This window comes from Chiloscyllium plagiosum, chromosome 32, assembly GCF_004010195.1.
Source record: "Chiloscyllium plagiosum isolate BGI_BamShark_2017 chromosome 32, ASM401019v2, whole genome shotgun sequence".
NCBI classification, from domain to species: domain Eukaryota; kingdom Metazoa; phylum Chordata; class Chondrichthyes; order Orectolobiformes; family Hemiscylliidae; genus Chiloscyllium; species Chiloscyllium plagiosum.
In genome coordinates this window covers 4,883,826-4,900,291 of record NC_057741.1, presented here as the reverse complement: position 1 = coordinate 4,900,291, position 16,466 = coordinate 4,883,826, and the positions used below count along the sequence as shown (strand labels likewise).

The 16,466-nt window shown below is 38.9% G+C and overlaps 1 long non-coding RNA gene across 2 annotated transcripts; it reads left to right on the top strand.

The window, feature by feature from the left end:
* The first annotated feature begins 4,252 nt into the window (after positions 1-4,252).
* LOC122539276 lies at positions 4,253-9,548 on the top strand. 2 transcript variants are annotated; one of them, XR_006309013.1, is made up of 3 exons: positions 4,253-4,375; positions 9,005-9,283; positions 9,389-9,548. It is a non-coding gene; the product is annotated as an uncharacterized LOC122539276 (long non-coding RNA). The 2 variants fall into 2 exon arrangements; XR_006309014.1 differs by lacking the exon at positions 4,253-4,375 and adding an exon at positions 4,377-4,455.
* Positions 9,549-16,466: the final 6,918 nt, after the last annotated feature.

Genomic DNA, 16,466 nt, shown 5'->3' with positions numbered 1-16,466 from the left:
GTCCAGATCTTGTTGCATATGGACATGGACTGCTTCATATTTGAGGAGTCACGACTAGTGTTGGACATGGTGCTACCATCAGGGAATATTCCCCCCCTTCTGACCTTATGATAGAGCAATGGTCATTGTTGAAAAAAATTAAGATGGTTGGATCAAGAAACCTAGGAACTTCTGATAAGATTTCCTTAACTGAGATGATTTGCCTCTAACAACAACAACCACCCTCCAATATGCTATCTAAGACTACAACAAGTGGAAATTTTTCTCCGATTTCCAATGATTTACATTTTGCTAGGTTGCCTTGATGTCACATTTGGCCAAATGCTGCCTTAAGGTCAAAGGACAGAAACATTCTGCAGTTCAGCTGTTTTTCCCATGATCACTTTATAGTACAGTTGACAACACCTTCCATCGCGTTGCTCCTGGTTGACAGCAAATTGATGGACTTGTAAATGGCTTCATTTGATTTGTCCTGCTTTTGGTGAATAGGATGTACCTGAGCAATATTCTACATGGTCAGGTAAATGGCAGTGTTGTAGTTACACTGGAACAGCTTGGCTCAGGGAAGTTAGTTGTGGAGCATTGATGTTAAGTGCAATCATAAGAATACAGTCATAGCCTTTTTTTAATATCTGATGTGTTCAATTGTCTTTTGATATCATGTGGAGCGAATATTCAAATATCTGGACTGCTACTGTTACTAGCTTTTTATAATTTTAAGAAAAAGTAATCTACACTTTTCTTTTTAGATTCAATGAAAATGATTTCACGTTTGCCTTTATTGAAATCTACTTATCACAGCTTTGCCAATTCATTTAATCTATCAATACCTCTTTAAAATTGTATGCATTTATTTATACTGCTCACATGTAAATTTGGACATGAGACTTTCTATCCCATAAACTAAGCCATTAATAGATATGGTGAATGTTAATGTTATTTATATTCCCCTGTCATCTCAGTACTTCTTATTCAGATTATTTACTTTTTCATTGATAACTCAGTAACTAAGCATCAGGTATACTAGTCCAATGCACCTCCTCTGAACTGCCTCAATGCATTTACACCGTTTTTTAAATAAGGATACCAAAACTACTCATAGTATTTGAGATGTGGTCTCATCAATTCTCTGAAGCATGACATCATTGCTTTTGTGCTCATTTCCTCTCCTAATAAAGGATAGCATTCCATTAGCCTTCTTAATCACTTGAGGAGAAAGTGAGGTCTGCAGATGCTGGAGATCAGAGCTGAAAATGTGTTGCTGGAAAAGCGCAGCAGGTCAGGCAGCATCCAGGGAACAGGAGAATCCTGAAGAAGGGCTTATGCCCGAAACGTCGATTCTCCTGTTCCCTGGATGCTGCCTGACCTGCTGCGCTTTTCCAGCAACACATTTTCAGCTTCTTAATCACTTGTTGTGCCTACATATTAACATTTTATGACACATCCACCAGAATATCTCAATTACTCTGCGTCCCTACTGTCATCCATTCTACATTTCAACACCTTTTTAAAAAAAATTCTCGTCAAATTGGACAACTTCATCTTTCCTCACATTATATTGATCTGCCAGATTTTTGTCCACTTAATCTGTCTACATCAGTCTACATTGTAATTTCTGACGCAGCTCATTTGCCTATAATTCCATATCTTTTAAAAGTGACCTGTTAATAACAGTGTAAATACTGGAGTATAGCATCAATTATGGAGAAATAAACTACAGGCTGTACTTTTCCATTGACTTAGCACAGAACCTGAAAATCATGTTCACAACTAATTCAGGAAGAAAATCTTTTACCTGGACACATTGATATATGTATTGATTTAGATAAATGCAAATCTTTTTTTAAAACACACTGTTATAAAATGACATATCTAACATCACTGCATTGCTCTAAAATTAAGTAATATTAATCCTTTCATGGATTCTTAATATTACATTAAGACGTGCCACTTTAATTATAAATCCTTGTAATATATAGAAAGAGACTGCCATCTAGAGGCTCTTTCTCCAATAGCTTTCTTTTAATTGAACACTTGTTGAATTGTCATTGTTTGTGGTAATTGAATGGACCTTCACTGGGGCAGAAAGTTCAGAAGGGAACCCAAACTACAGGTGTCTGTTCATCAGATTGTGTCAATGCAATTCTGGGGAGGGGTTCAAGGAGGGATAGGATCTATTTATATTTAGAAAAGAATGGGCTCATTAGTGATAGGCAACATAGTTTTGTGCAGGGGAGATCGTGCATTACCAACTTAATAGAGTTCTGTGAGGAAGTGACCAAGTTGATAGATGAAGGAAGGGCTGTTGATGTCATATACATGGACTTTAGTAAGGCATTTGATAAGGTTCCCCATGGTAAACTAATAGAGAAAATGAAGTCACATGGTGTGCAGGGTGTTCTAGCTAGGTGGACAAAGAACTGGTTGGGCAACAGGAGACAGAGAGTAGTTGAAGGAAGTTTCTCAAAATGGAGAAAGGTGACCAGTGGTGTTCGACAGGGGTCATTGCTGGGGCCACTGTTGTTTGTGATATACATAAATCATCTGGAAGAGGGCACTGTTGGTATGATCAGCAAGTTTGCAGATGACACGAAGATTGGTGGAGTAGCAGAAAGCATAGGGGACTGTTAAAGAATATAGGGGAATATAAATAGACTGGAAAGTTGGGCGGAGAAGTGGCAGATGGAGTTCAATCCAGACAAATGTGAGGTGATGCACTTTGGGAAGTCTAATTCTAGAGCGAATTATATAGTGAACAGAAGAGCCTTGTGAAAAGTTGATGAGCAGCGACATCTAGGAGTTCAGGTCCATTGTACCCTGAAGGTGACTGCACAGAAATTACAATGTAGACTGATGTAGACAGATTAAGTGGTCAAGAAGGCATATGGTATGCTTGCCTTCATCAGATGGGGTATTGAGTATAAGAGCTGGCAGGTCATGTTAAAATTGTACAAGACATTGGTTCAGCCTCATTTAGAATACTGTGTGTTTGTTTTCATTAGAAAAAAGGAGATTGAGGGGGGACCTGATTGAGGTTTACAAAATCATGAAGGGTATAGACAGGTTGGATAGAGACAAGCTTTTTCCCAGGGTGAAGGATTCAATAAAAAGAGGTCACGCTTTCAAGGTGAGAGGTGAAAAGTTTAAGGGGGATACGCACGGCAAGTACTTTACACAGAGGGTGGTGAGTGTCTGGAATGCTTTGCCAGCAGAAGTGGTAGAGGCAGGCACGGTAGATTCATTTAAGATATGTCTGGACATATGCATGAGTAGGTGGGAAGCAGAGGGATACAAAGGCTTAGGAATTGGGCTATAGGTTTAGACAGTAGATTTGGATTGGCTCAGGCTTGGAGGACTGAAGGGTCTGTTCCTGGACTGTAAATTTTCTTTGTTCTTTGTTCTATGAGCTGTGATGAAGAAGTTTGCTTTGATAAGAGACTGTTTTACTATAGGTCAAGCTTATTGTGGGTAAAGATCAACACATGCAGTTTCTCACAATCTCATCAGTGTTTCTCTGGGTGAGTCCTGCCCATCTAAATTGAAACTCACAAGAATGAGTTGGCATTGATGAGGCATCAGCATTTAAAAGGAGACTCTTGATTCCTGACTGCGGCGCTCTGAAGTTTGTAATTTGATGAGAGATTTATGTTTCTTGTTTCTGCAAGGTCAGTCTTTTTCTAGCATTTTTAATAATATTTTTGATTGAGAATTTCATTTTGATGATCCAGAACTTCAGCACAACAGTGGAGAAATCTACTGGATTTAGAATCTCTACCGTCTTTGGAAGCCTACATTCACTGGTCAATAAATAATTTTGGAGCTCCATGCAGATTGGTCTTATCATCTAAATAGTGCCTGAGACATTTGCTCACCATACAAACAGGACAGCAAAATATACTCAAGAGGATAATAGCTATCTGATCAAATCATTGCTCTTTGTGTATCATGCAAATTTATAAATGTGCCTAAGGCCACCAGTTGTAAACCTGAAAAGAGCTCAGTCTGCCTCAACTTACTCTGGAAACATCAGGTACCCCAAACATTTGAGTTACAGCTGATGTTAGTTATTTAGGGTGTTTTAATTTTTTTTTAACCCCCACACTACCACCTAAGTGCGGTAGTGCTTATTTTATTTTAGGGTGTTTTAATAGGTCATACAGATCAGCTAAAGTGTTAATGAGCAATTGTCAAGGCATTAGCATGGAATAAAGGAAGAATAATGTTGCCAGTTCAACACAGCTGAAGTGCTGATGTTAGTTTGAGGAGCAGGGGGCTCAGTGAAGCTCTGTGAGCCATTTGGTAGCTGCCCTTTGATTTGGGGCTTAAAGAAGTTTATCAGGAGCTGAGATGACATTGGAAGGTCACTGGCTTTGTGGTAATTGGGCTGCTCGAGCTTGGGGAAGCATTGACACAATCTGATGAACAGACGTTTGTAGTTTGGGTTCCCTTCTGAAGGTAAAAGAGAGCTGTCAGCCAGACAACAGGAAGTGAGCACCTAAAAACCTGTAGGCAGCAGTTGGGTGTTTGTAAAGCTGGCAGTCAGGGCAATGAAGTGTCCGTAAGCAGGGAGGGGAGGGGAGGGAAGGGGTCCTGCTCAGAGCAGCTACAGAACTGCAATTGTGCCAGTCATTAGATACTGGACTGCTGTCCTGTATATCCAGTAGGACACTGTCTCAGGAGAAGACATTGAGCAGCTGAGAGGCAAGGTATTGTTGAGGCAGTCTGTGGACTGGCTTTTGAGGCTGGATCTTAAATGAGAGGTTTTTTTTGTGATCTACTCTTATCTGAGTGGTCGCTGAGAAATGTTTGATATCTGCTTTGATTGTACACACCAAGGAATGTGTGGTTTGTTGTGTATTTAACCACAGGTTGCCTGTTAATTCATGTTAACTTCATATTAATTCAAGATGTTAGCATATCAGGTAGGTATGGTTGATCACTTACTTAGGAGGAGAAAGTGAGGACTGCAGATGCTGGAGATCAGAGCTGAAAATGTGTTGCTGGAAAAGCGCAGCAGGTCAGGCAGCATCCAGGGAACAGGAGAATCGATGTTTCGGGCATAAGCCTTTCTTCAGGAAAGGCTTACTTACTTGATCACTTACTGTGGTGTAAAATTATGTCCCAATACATGTGTGAATCATAATGTAACACATGTATTGGGCAGTCCCGTAGGTCAGGCAGCATCCAGGGAACAGGAGAATCGACGTTTCGGGCATAAGCCTTTCTTCAGGAAAGGCTTACTTACTTACTTACTTGATCACTTACTTACTTGGTTAATATGGAATGGTAAAATACTTTTGTTTATTTAATATTGTGGAATCTTGTGGATTTATTCTCAATGATTAGTCAACAGTACATTAATTATATTAGTAGATAAGTTGAAGATGAAATTAAAAATCAAGGCTAAAATAGCAGAAATAATTGAGTTGGTGACACTATATGAAAGATAAAGCCACTAAGCCAGGTAGATCCAAGCTTGACTTGGATTGGCAATCAGTTACAGAGGAAGCAGCTTAAAATATGAGGAGAAATAAAAAAAAATTGAAGTCAAAGAGAAATGACTTGCACTTGAACTCCAGTTTGAGAAGTTAGCAAGGAAGGTAAGAAATCAGTGAAAAGAATTTCAAAGAGAAATAAATTAAACAATATGGAGTGACTAAGAAAAAACTTATGTTACAGGATTTAGAAAAAGTTGTTCCAGTCAATAGAAATGACACTTTATATCACTTTTGTTCTCTATACTATGTTGTAGGGCATCTGATTTTAATATAATTTTATATCACTTATTTTAGTGTTTGGAATTGAACTAGTGCCATGAGAGTGTTGGCCTGTGTCTGCAGGGTTTAGTTATTCATTTGTAGATGTTACTGTAGCCATAGTGATTTCTTTTAAAATATTGCTTTAGAGATAGACTTCCTGGAGAGTAATAGGATTTTGTTTTCATTGAGGCTGTTTATGAGAGAACAAAAAAATGCAATTTAGTGCATTAAATATTCAGATAGGAGATTCTTGGATTGTTTTTGGGGCTTCAGGGAAACACCCATACCTGGAAAGGTGATTTTTGCATTTCAGTTTGCCAGGCTTTGCAGAAGGTGGTGGGTAAGTTGTTGGAGGCAATTCTGAAAGATAGGGTTTACATGCGTTTGGAAAGGCAAAAACGATGGATTAGCGATAATCAGCATGGTGGAGTTTTTGATAGTGCTGACGATTGTGAAAGGATACAACAGGATGTAGATAGATAGAGAACAGAAATGGCAGATGGAGTTCAATCCAGACAAATGCGAGGTGATACATTTTTGGAGGATAAAATTTAGGTGTGAATTATACTGTAAATGGCAGAAACTTTAGGAACTTTAACATACAGATAGATCTGGGTGTGTAGTTCTACAGTTCCCTAAAAATGGTGACATAGGTGGCCAAGGTGATTAAGAAAGCACATGGCATGCTTGCCTTCATTGGCTGGGTCATGGAGTGCAAGAGTTGGCAATCTATGTTGCAGCTATATAAAACCCTTGTTAGGCCGCATTTGGAGTATTGGGTGCAGTTTGGTTACCACATTACCAGAGGACTTAGAAGCTTTGGAGAGAATGCAGAGAAGATTCATCAGGATTTTACCTCGAGGGCCTTTGCTTTGAGGAAATGTTAAAAAGCCTAGGATTGTTTTCACTGGAAAGACAATGGCTGGGAGGAGACCTGATAGTGATTATGAGAGGCATAGATAAGGTGGATAGTCAGAGCTTTTTCCTAGGACTGAAACTTCAATTACAAGGAGACACAGGTTCAAAGTGAGGGGGGGGACGTTTTTAAGGAAGATGTGTAAGGTTAGTTTTTCAGAGTGGTAGCCACCTGGAATACACTGCTAGAAGTGGTGGTGGAAGCAGGCACGTTAAGAGACGTCTGGATGAATAGGAAGGGAATAAAGGGATACGGACCGAATAGGAACAGAAGGTATGTTTTTTAGTTTAGTTAGTTCATGATTATCAGCATAAGCTTGGAAGGCCGAAGGGCTTGTTCCTGTGCTGTACTTCTCTTTAGTTCTTCTTTGTTCTTTTGTGTCTCTCAAACCTGATTGAGCTTTTTTCAGGATTGGTGAGGGTAGAGCAATTTAGATGTTGTTTACAGAACTTTAGTGAAGCCTTTGACAAGGTCCGAGATGGTATACTAATTAGTAAAATTAGATTATATGGGATTCAGAGTGAGCTTGTCAACTGGATACAAAATTGGCTTGACGGTAGGAGACAGAGGATGGTGGTGGGGAGTTGTTGTTTTGGACTGGAGGCCGGTAACCAGCAGTGTTCCACAGGGATTTATACTGGGTCCACTTTTATTTGTCATTTATATAAACGATTTAGATAAGAATATAGAAGGCATGGTTAGTAAGTTTGTGGACGACACCAAAATTGGTGACATCGTGAACAGTGAAGACGATTATCTAAGATTACAAAGAGATCTTGTTCAATTGAGTCAATGGGCTGAAGAATAGTAGATAGTTTAATTTGGATAAATGCAAGGTATTGCATTTTGGTAAAACAAACAAGGGCAGGACCTGTACAGTTAATGGTAGGGCCCTGGGAAGTGTTGTAGAACAGAGAGACCTAGGGGTTCAGGTCCATAATTATGTGAAATGTGTGGCTCAGCTAGACAAGGTGGTTAAGAAGGCATTTAGCATACTTGCCTTCATTGTTCAGACCTTTGAGTATAAGGGTTGGGACATCACGTTGAGGTTATTACATAACATTGGTGAGGCCTCTTCTGGAGAAGAAAGTGAGGTCTGCAGATGCTGGAGATCAGAGCTGAAAATGTGTTGCTGGAAAAGCGCAGCAGGTCAGGCAGCATCCAGGGAACAGGAGAATCGACGTTTTGGGCGTAAGCCCTTCTTCAGGAATCTGCGAGGCCTCTTCTGGAGTACTGTATGCAGTTCTGGGCACACTGCTATTGGAAAGATATTATTAAATTGGAGAGGGTTGAGAAAAGATTTACCAGAATGTTGCTAGAAGTGGAGAATTTGAGTTTATAGATTAGGACTTTCTTTCACCGGAGCAGAGGAGGTTGCAAGATGACCTTATGGAGGTTTATAAAATCATGAGGGGCGTAGATAAGGTGAAAAGCAAGGAGGTTTTTCCCTGGGGTGGAAGAGGTATAGGGAAAATATTTGTAAAGTTAGAGGAGAAAATGTTTTAAAAAGGATATATGAGAGAACGTTTTGACAGAGTGATTTGTGTGTGGAATGAACAGCAAGTGAAAGTGATGGATGCAAGTACAATTATAATGTTTAAAAGACGTTTGGACAGGTACATGAATAGGAAAAGTTTGGAGGGATATGGGCCAAATGCAGGCAAGTGGGACTAGTTTAGTTTGGGAACATGGTGAGTGTGGACAAGTTGGACTCAAGGGTCTGTTTCCATGCTATATGACTCTGTGACTCTATGACTCTAAGTCTCAGCTGAAGCTGGATGTATAAACAGTTGGTCCTGACCAAAGAGATCTCAATATAAGGAATTTAGTTTTGACATTCCAAACAAAGTATTTGTTTTAAACCTTGAAGAGGTTATTTGAAGCTGAGAAAGTCTAAGTTCAGTTATATGAAGACTCCCAGAAAGAGACTGTTGGATTCTCATTGAAACCACAGTTAAATTAAGCCTCATTGATATGACGTAGAATGGAATTATTTTTGGTATGAGTACTGGTTCCCAGTTTGTGAACATCCAACGTACAAAACTTTATACCTACGAATGCCATCTCGTACATTAGTGTAATTTCAAAGACCCAACATATGAACATTTCCTGTATTCACAAAAGGCTCCTTTATATTGCCTAGCATTGTATTCCGACTTGTGTACAAATAGACTTGCAAACAGACTTCAAAATAGAACCTGTTCCCAACCCAGGAACTGCTTGCATATATAAATAGTTTGGCAAATTTTATTTTATCTTTATTCTGATTTATTAATAATATTGTGTTTTATCAGAACCGAATCTGTACCATTGTGTGTTTATATTTCAGTAAAAGATCATCTCATCAAAATCAAGGATAACCAAATTACGATTTATCAAGCCAAAGCAAGTTGTTGAAAACTGAACAGTAAATTAGTGGTAACAATAGGGATACCTAAAGAGTCTTTGGAAAATAATGCACTAACAAACAAGAGGGTAGTAAAACAGTAACAATGTACAGGTATGAAATGTTTCCTCAAGATCCTTCTAGAATAGGGATATCATTGAATATTGTGAAGGGGACTCTTCCTTGAATACTGCTAACAGGAGTCAGGCTCCTCGAAGGAAAGTATGTCATTTCTTGTCTAACAATACAAGTAATCAATTTGATAGTTTGAGTGAACCTGGGCAGTTCAGTTATTAATGATGGTTTATAATGTGCTTTGTATTTCAGATGCTTTGATGGAAGGAAAAATTAATATTAATGGGAGTATTTAGAGAAAGTATGGACCTGTTTGCTTTTGCAGAATTAGCCTATTAGCAAATGGAATTCTTTCTGTGGGAAATGGTTCTATTTACCTCTGGATCGGATATAAATTTTACACTGGTTAATGATTGGCAGGATTAAAGTTTTTATCACTGAAATAAACAAAAATAATTGAAAAAAAATGCATTCTTTATTATTACACATTAGAAGCCATTGCACCAAAATATTATAGAAACACTCCAATGTTATGAAAATGAGTATGTATATGTAAAATATATTCAATTTATATAACAGAGTAGAAAATAAGACTAACACTGTGTCATTATATCATTTGATTCGCTAAATGTATCTTGATCAACATTTATTTCTCAACCAATCCCTAAAACACATGATCTAACCATTCATTTAATTGATAATTGTTGAAGCAATGTGTGCGTATATTGACTGTTCTATTCTTTATGTTACAACAATAACTGCATCGCAAAAGTGTTATAGCACTGATGTTTTGGGACATTGAGCTTATGAAAGGTGCCATTGTTATCCAAATCATTGACTTTTTTTTTCATTTAGCTTGAATTAGGCAAATTTTGCATCCAAAAAAAAGGAATACTTAATGGAACTAGATCAGTTTAGGATATCTGGTCGGTGCGGGATGAGTTGGACCGAAGGATCTGTTTCCAAGGCCTGTAACTCCATAACTTGTCAGATTTATCATAAAATGGACAAATTACTTGTGATTAACCTATCAAATGTATAGAAAGCCTACCCATTTTTCTCAATTCTTCCACTTTTCTGATTTTAATTGCTACACCATTAGTCATTATGTCTTCAATTCTAGAATTCCCTCCTCCCTAAATCTCTCACCACCCAACGTCTCTTTCCTTTCCTTCTTTAAACCTGCCTCTTGTCCCAAAATTTGACTCACCTCACCCAATATCTCTTTATGTGGCAAAGTGTCATATTTTGTGTGAAAGTATTCATGTAAAGCTGTAAAACAGTCACAACGTATTACTGCATTAGAGGAACTACATACATACAACTTGCTGTTGTTGTCAATATGCCAGAACTGATATCTGTCAATATCCTGTCCTATCTGTTAATGGGATCATTCCAGTACTAAATTATATAAGAACAGGCTTGGGAATAATGTTAGTATTAGATCTTTGCATGGTTTTGTTAATGCTTTCTTGATGGATTGGATAACTTCATTCCATAAAAATCAGTCATGTGTAATTCTGTCATAACGTTACAAATCAGATCTCCATCTGATTACTGCCAGCCAAACATTGGTGGAAGGAGCCAGGACAAAATAATTTCAATCAACATGCAATTGTCAAGAAACTCACAATTAACTGTCAATTAACAATTGACATCCCCATTCCTGATGAAGGGCTTTTGCCCGAAACGTCGATTTCGCTGCTCCTTGGATGCTGCCTGAACTGCTGTGCTCTTCCAGCACCCCTAATACAGAATCTGGTTTCCAGCATGTGCAGTCATTTGTTTTTACCTTGTCAATTAACAATGTCCATGTCACTGGTAACATCCACTATTAGAGCTGCAACTTTTACTATCAACTTCTTCACAAATTACTCCGACACTGATCTATATGTCTTTTTCAACTTCCATGTTTTTTGGATTCAAATCTTATTCCTAATTTCTGTGTATGCATGTTGTATTATTTCTTTTTCACAAATTTAGTAACTGGTAAAGATTATTTGGGTAACTCAAGAAAACCTGGTGAAATTGGCACCTTTTAAAACAAATAAATTTGATTTGGGGAAAAAGGTATCCAGAAGAGGAAGGGTTCATTTTTAAATTCATGCTGTTGTGAACAATCAAGGGTGCAGGCGCATAACAAAGAGGTGCCAGAGTATTCCCCTTTACCTGAAAGTTTAATCAAAGTGGGGATAACCCATCTCCAACCTTAGCAAACTGGGGAACTGGACATAATAACTTCTGATATAGGTACCAGAACTCATTCCTTAAGGTACTGTCTGCTTAAAGTCAAATCACATTTTTTTTTATTGGACACTGTGGAATATCAAGTTCCTCACAAACAAATGTGCTGGATGTTAATGTATTTTAGGTAATAAAGAACTGGCAACCTCATATGAGCAGGCCTTCCTGTGACTCCAGATTCAAAGAATGTGGCTAAATCTTAAATGCTGACACAAATGGCCTAGTAAGCATCTCATTTGTATTAAAATCACTGCACAATCTGATAAATGGAGTGAAACCACACGGACCGTGTGGCATTGACCAAAGCGCTAGAAATGACAATGGCACACAGCCCTGTTAACCCTCTCTACAAACATCTCAGGACTTGTGCAAAAATTGGGAACGTTTGGCCTTCGACTAGTCAGCCTGACATCATCGTTCTCACTAACTCATAATGGACAGATAATGTTCCCCGGTAAATTCCACGCTATCTCTGGATATGTTTGTCCCACTGATTACATTACATCAGATCAAACATGGACATGGAAACGTCCTATTGATTACCATCTACCGTAATGCCCCCCAAGAGGTGAATCAATAATCCATGTTGAAAATAACTTGGAGCACGCAGTTATGAGTGGCAAGGACACAGGATGTACTTTAGGTGGAGGATATCAATGTCTATCATCAAGAGTGACTCAGTAGCACCACTATTGACCAAAGTGGCTGAGTACTAAAGGACACAGCTGCTATGTTTGGACTGGGAGTGGGACACATGATGAGAGAACCAATGGGAGGGGAAAACATACTTTACCTGATCACCATCAATCTAGCTGTCACCAGTGCATCAGTCTATAACAGTATCAGTAAGGATGAACACTACACAATCCTTGTGGAGACAAAGATCCCTCTTCACATTAAGAATACTGTCCAACTTGTTGGTTGACACTATACTGTGCTGAATGTGATAGATTTCAACAGATCTAACAATTCAAAACTGGAGAATCATCAAATCCTGTAAGCAATCAACAGATTTAGATTCAATGGCAATCTGTAACCGTGTGGGCCCAGTCGATCCCCTACACTACTTTTATCACCAAGTCAGGGATCACCTGGTTCAACTAAAAGTCAAGGAGGGTTTGTCAGCATACCCAAACATGAGGTGTTAACCTGGTGAAGCCAGAAAACAGCTTGATACCTAACAATGGAGGTATGTACAATAGACAGTGCTAAGGAATCTAGAAACTGACAGTTCTGCAGACCTGCCACATCCTGTTGTGAATGACGATGGACTATTAAATTACCTACTGGAAAATGAGATTCCTCAAATGTCCCCATCTTCAATAATTGGGGAGACCAGCACATCAGTGCAGAAGGTAAGATTGAAGACTGCAAACATCTTCAGCCAGAAATGCTAATTGGACTATCCGTCTTGAATTCCTTCTGAGGTCCCCAGTATCACAGATGCCAGCTTTCAGCTAATTGGACTCGCTCCACATTGTATTAAGAATGAAGTCAGAAGTCACACAACACCAAGTAATAGTCCAACAGGTTTATTTGAAATCACAAATTTTCAGAGCACTGCTCCTTTATTGCTTCAGCTGACAAAGGAGTTGCGCTCCGAACGCTTATGATTTCAAATAAACATAGTGGACTATAACCTGGTGTCATGTGACTTCTGACTTTGCCAACACCAGCATTTCCACATCATGAAGAATGGAGGGACTTGATGTTGCAAAGGCTACAGGCAATTGTATGGAAGATTTGTGCTCCAGATCTAGCCACAACACTAGTCAAGTTGTTTCATTATAGCTACAACACTGGCATCTACCCAGAAACATGGACCATTTTCAAGTTGTGGCCTCTGCTCAAATAGCAGAACAAATCCAAATAAGTCTGTCAACTTATGTATGTTAGCTCGCTGAGTTGGAAGGTTTGTTTTCAGACATTTTGTCACCATACTATGTAACATCATCAGCAAGAGTCTCCAGTGAAGCACTGGTGCTATGTTCCACCTCTCTATTTATAGGTCTTGGTTTCTTAAAGTGAGTGACGTCATTTCCAATTCTTTCTTTTCAAGGGAAAGTACATAGGATCTAAATCGATTTGTTTATTGATGGAGTTCTGGTTAGAATGCCAGGCCTCTAAAAATTCTTATGTATGTTTTGTTTCACCTGTCCTAGGATGTGTGTGTTGTCCCAGTCAAAGTGGTGTCCTTCTTTGTCTATATGTATAGAAATTAGTGATAGTGGGTCATGTCTTTTGGTGGCCAGTTGGTATTCATGTATCCTGGTGGTAAGTTTCCTGCTGGTTTATCCAATATGGTGTTTGTTACAGTTCTTGCATGGTACCTTGTAAATTATGTTAGTTTGCTGGTAGCATCTAATGGACCCTTTAGGTTCATTAGTCACAGTTTAAATGTTTTGGTAGGTTTGTGGGCTACCATGATGCCAAGGGGTCTGAGTAGTCTGGAAGTAATTTCTGATATGTCTTTAATGTAAGGTAATGTGGCTATAGTTTTTGGTTGCATTATGTCTGCTTGTTTGGGTTTGATTCTAAGGAATCAGCAGATTGTGTTTATTGGGTATCCGGTTTTCTTGAAAACGTTGTATAGATATTTTTCTTCTGTTTTTGTAGTTCTTGGGTGCTGCAGTGTGATGTAGATTGTTGAAATAATGTCTTGATGCAGCTCCGTTTGTGGGCTTTGGGATGATTGCTTTTTAAGTTAAGTATTTGGTCTGTGTTTGTTGTTTTTCTGTAGACGCTGGTTTAAAGCTTTCCGTTAACTGTACATTCAACTGTCACATCTAGGAATGGGAGTCTGTTGTCATTCTCCTCCACTTTTGTGAATTTCATGCCTATCAGGATATTGTGGATGGTGTTGCATGTTTCCTCTAATTTGTTCCATTTTGGGATGACAAAGGTGTCATCTACATAGCGGACCCAAAGTTTAGGTTGAATAGATGGGAGGGCACCTTGTTCAAATCACTGCATTACTGCTTCCACTATGAGCCATAATATTGGTGATCCCATAGGTGCTCCATTGACTTGTGTGTAGGTTTTGTTATTGTGAGTGTGAGGTGCAGGTCCACTAGCTTGAGGATGTTTCTCTTTGCTGATGAAGTTGGTGCTGTTTGGTGTTTGTGGTCCTGGTTTTTCCAGTAGTGATGCCAGTGGTTCTCTGGCCAGATTGATGTTAATTGATGTGAAAAGGGCTGTAACGTCAAGGGAGTCTGTCTACTCTCAACATCAGCAAAATAATGAAAGCTGTTGCCAACAGTGCTGTTAAATGTTGCTTATACACACTTTGTATTCTTCTAGGCTCACTCAGCTCTTGGCCTCATCACAGTATTGATCCAAAAATGGACAAAAAGAGTTGAACTCAAGTGTAACTGACTATCCTTGACATTAAGGTAACATCTGACTGAGATCAACAAACTCAAGTAAAACTGGAATCAAGGGGGTGTCAGGAGAAACTCTCCTCTGGTTAGAATCATATTTACCTCAAAAGAAGGTGGCTCTTATTGTTAGAGGTCAATCATCTCAGCCACAGGAAATTTCTTCAGGAGTTTCTCAGGATAGTGTCCTGGGCTCAACCATCTACAGATATTCATCAATGACATTCCTTCCAACCGTTTAAAAGTAGAGATGTTTTCTGATGATTGAACCGTCTACAACTCCTCAGGTGCTGATGCAGTCTATGTCCAAATGCAGCAAAACCTGGTGAATACACAGATCTGGTAAGTGGCAAACTGATAATGTCAAGCAGTGACCATCTCCAGCAAGAGAAAATCAATTCAACAGCTCCTTCCAAACCCGCAACCCATTATCCCTTAGAAGGACAAGGGCAGTAGATACTTGGGAACACCACCACCTGCAATTTCCCATCTAAGCCACGCAACATCTCGACTTGGAATTATATTGCTGTTGCTTCATATTCGCTGGGTCAAAAGCATGGAACACCCTCCCAAACAGCAATGCTGGTATAGCTACAGCACAAGGATTGGAATGGATCAAGAAGGCAGCTCAATAACTGCTTCTCTGGGGAAATTTATAATGTGGAATAAATGCTGGACCAGCCAGTGTTGCTTACATCTGGAGAATGAATATAGAAAGGGTACAATTTATCAGCAATACCAGCAAGTAAAATGAGAAACTAGCACCTGAATAATCCCATCCATAACAGAAGCCACAAATCGAAATAGAAAACGAAATGGCAGTCATGCATCTATAGTGTTCAACCAAGTATACAAAGTCAAAGCAGTAATGGGGAGATAAATAATGGAAACTGTCAATTAATTAACTGTTTTACATAAAGTAGAAGAGATATGAGTTTCTATGCAATTTGACAGTTTGAGTTATTGCGGGTCTAAGATAGTAAGTGTCACACAGTGGGTGAGCAACTGTAGTTCCTGGAGGGGGTAAACCAATGGTTGAGTAGACCAGTGAGTGAGTGAATGCATTGGAGGCAGTTCAGAGAAGATGCACTAGATTAATTTCAGAGATGAAAGGAATGTCTTTTGAGGAGAAATTGAGCACTTTAGGCCGTTACTGGCTGGTGTTTAGAAGGATGCGAGGACCTCTAACATCACAACAACAATTTTTTCAAGAGTACTTCGCTGCTACAAAATGCTTTTGAATATCTTGAAGCTGTAAAAGTGTCACCACATTTCAAGACTTACCTTTACTTTGAAAAGATTAAGATTTAGTATAATCCTACAAAACATTTAATGTTCCATTTACAACTCCCGAAATCACACCATGATGTCAAACATGTACAAGAGCCGACAGATATTCCCAATGGTTGTGCTGTCAATAATCAAGCACTGATAATTTGTTAATGTCCTAAATGATGTCATTACTATTCTTAATTTGTTCTTTTACTATAAATCAAACACACATTACATTTTAGATGTCAGTCATGGCTTAGTGCGTATCACTCTCGTCTCTCTGCATATTTGTGGTACCATGTCTTACAATGTCCTAAAATACTTTAAGCCAGTGCATTACAACTGTAGAAGCTTTATGAGACAGTCATAGCATCTCAGTGATATTGTGGCCAAACAGGTTGATTATCAGTATCTAAATATGCCTGATGGTTAGTGGG